We start from the raw sequence: 3,205 nt of genomic DNA, 5'->3' as shown, positions 1-3,205 counted from the left end.
TTTTCACTATGTAACACTCATTACCAGAGTATGAATGGACAGAATCAAAAAGGTAACTGAATGGCAGAATTGTTTTGTGCTTAAAAAAAAAAAAACTCTACACATATTATGTAAAATTTCTAATAGTAAATTTACAAACCCTTTGTAGAGCAGCCTGCAAACAGCATTTTATGAAATAGCCATTCAATTGGCAACATGGTGCAGGAATACTAATTCCAGAGAATGTTAAGATAACTCCCACTCTGCCTAATGAACCTAGGCAGAGGGGGAGCATGCAGGAGTTGGGCAGGCAGGAAAGTTGGGAGGTGGGGTTATGCCAGGCCCACAAAGGGAAATATCAGAAGGATGGCCCAGTCAGGCAGATCCCCCAGGACATCTGGAGGCCAGTCCTAAGCCAGGTGGTGAGGGCTCAGGCAGGCAGGGTAGAGGCCTGGCACAGGGGCCCTTGGAGGGCTACACTAGGGTCTGCCAATCGCTTGGGGCCTCCATGAGTGGCTGCTGGAACTCAAGAAGTGTCTGCCAGTTAGATTCAAGCACTCCTGGAGGTGGCCAGGAAGGTGGTCATTCCTCTCCTCCAGGTGGTCCAGGCAGGTGTTGACCTGGTCCAACATGGGGTTGATGGCTGCCTGTTCTGCTTCTTGGGCAAAGCCATCTTCCTTGTCTTCCATGTGGACATCCTCAGGCACACCTTGTTCCACGTGACCTCCAGACATGGCAGGCTCGTGCACCCACAAGGCTCACGTGGCCAAAGAGCGCGGCAGCACATTGGGCACCCGGACGGCCAAAGCAGGGAGGGCAGAAGGCAGTCATTAAAACCGTGTGCTTGTTGAAATTGTCCCCCCAGGGAAAAGAAAACAAGACTGTCACAATCTGTCCTCATTGAAGATGTGCCCGCTGGGTGGTGGGCTCGGGTCTCTCCCCGATTATTCATAAAGATCTTACAGGCTGTGGCTGTCAGCAAACTCACCTCTTCCCACACCGGTCTAGGGGTCCCCCAAAACTGCAACGTGTCACCTCCTGCCCGAGGGGTTCTTCAAGATGTGGAAGTCGAAGAAAGTCCTCTGTACTGTCATCACAACTGGAATTTACTTCTTTATCTCAGTATTATGACCTACTAGTGTTAAAGAATGACTTATCCATTAAGATGTGAGCTACCTGACTTAGCTATGCAAGTCCAAGTCAATAGTCGGGAGAGAAACAGGCTGAGATTTGGGGAGGTGGGGTTAGGTCCTACTTCTCATCTGTACTCGGAATACAGGATTAGAAGGTATTAATTAAATAATTAATCAATTGACACATTTTGTGTTTTGTAGGAGAACAAGGGATTTTCGACCTGGGGAAGACTTGAGAGGAGTGTGCATGTTTTTTTCCTTTTATTGAGGGCTTTTTATGGGCCAGGCTGTATGTGTCTCCCTCAACTATTGTTGTAGGGATAAACATGATGCTGAAAGGGCATCTATGCGAAACACTGGCTATCCTGGCACTCAGCAGTAGGGTCTCACTTCACAAGCACATGCATGTAACAGTCCACATAACTCCTGGACAATGTGTGCACTTTTAGAGCTCTGTTATTTTGGTGAAGATCAAGAATCTCTTAAATCAGTAACACTCAGTGTTCCTCTCCCCCCTCCCCACCACCACACACAGACTCAGAGCAGGGAATCCCTGCCTCCTTCTACCCTCCATTTTCCTTAAATGTGGTGTCAACTTGGAGATGAATAACTGGGTGACAGGAAGCCTATAGGAAAAAGGGATGAGTAGGGGCCTTCCTATTCTGGGTTTCTTTTTTCTTTTTGTTCTGGTTCTTTTTCCCACCCCAGGTATGCCAGGACTAGAAAGGCATGGAGCATCTTTCTGCCAAGATTTTGGGAGTGACTGGTGGTCATCTCATGACATTCAGGATGGTTCTCCAGGCACTGAGGGATTCTGGTGAGGCCTGCAGCAAGGGTGGACTCAGACTGGAGAGGCTGTGAGTATCTTGGAAGACCCGAGGGCACAAGTCTTCTCCAGACACAAGCAAATGCAGGCTAGTCTGTGCCTTGGTTCCTGTGCTGGTGTCCTCTCAGCCTTCCTCCCCATTCTTTCTTTCTTTTTTTTTTTTTTGTCTCTATATCTCTCCAGTGATCTATCTACTCATCTATCTGTATCCCAGGGACACAGGCTAGGGACACAGGCTACAGTTGCATCCTGGTCTCTAGCCACAGTGGCACAGATATGAAGGTCTGGTTCCTGCTATGTGTCTGAGTTACCTCCTGGTCGGAGTTTCTCTGCTGATTTGGACAAATGATCTGCATCAACTTTGGGCAGCCATTAAGCTTCCAGATGTTAGGTCTACTCTCAGTGACTGACCCAACTCCCAGAAAACGACCCACCACAATTTCTACACCCTGGCCTAGCCCTATGTTTTTGGCAGTATGGACCCCATTAAATGAGGGGAAGAAGGAGGGTGGCAACTCTGACACTAACCATCCGCATTTAGGCTGAACTTCACAGGTTAAGGGCACAGTCCTCAGCCTGAATACCATCAGTTCAAAAACCAGGCACATGTCTGGCTTTACCAGGGACACTCTCACACTGACCAACTGATAGATGGGCCAAGGTCTTGATCAGGCAATATACAGAGGATAGTTACAGAAGTGCAGTGAACATTCAATATCATTTTCATTCAAATGTTACTAAGTCTGCCCTCAAATATTTTTCAAACACATTCAAACCAAAGAAATTAAGACACGACGTTCCCCTATAAGACGCACAATGATGGTTGGAAAATCTAACATTCAGAATGCAGGAAAACAGGTACTTTTATTCCATTCGTGGGTGTACTAAGTTTGGGAGACATCTTTTGTTGGAGGTTTGCACATATTATATAAAGTTGAGAATGTGAATGACTTTTGGTTTGTGTGTGTGTGTCTGTGTGTGTGTGTGCGTGCATGCACACACGCATGCTGATGGAGACTAGTTCAGTGGGGACACTCAAGGCCTGGGCAGGGTGAGGAACATCCAGGATTTAGGCAGGTAGGCAAGTTGGTTGGGTCACAGGCCCACACCTGACCTCAGGAGAGGATGCCAGGCAGATTCCCTGGGACATTCGAAGGCCAGTCCTAAGCCAGGTGGTGTGGGCTCAGGTTAGAGCCTGGCTCAGCCAGACAGGCAAGGTAGAGGCCTGGCTCAGGGGCCCTTGGAGGGCTCCACTAAGGGCTGCCAA

The 3,205-nt window shown here is 48.2% G+C and overlaps 1 pseudogene; it reads right to left on the bottom strand.

Moving 5' to 3' along the window:
* Positions 1-453: 453 nt before the first annotated feature.
* On the bottom strand, positions 454-713 carry LOC148773545 (bublin coiled-coil protein pseudogene; annotated as a pseudogene).
* Between the last annotated feature and the right edge of the window lie 2,492 nt (positions 714-3,205).

This window comes from Moschus berezovskii, chromosome X (genome assembly GCF_049115385.1).
Source record: "Moschus berezovskii isolate FMDL1 chromosome X, NW_MosBer_1.0, whole genome shotgun sequence".
In the NCBI taxonomy this organism is placed as follows: domain Eukaryota; kingdom Metazoa; phylum Chordata; class Mammalia; order Artiodactyla; family Moschidae; genus Moschus; species Moschus berezovskii.
This window is presented reverse-complemented; position numbering and strand designations above follow the sequence as displayed.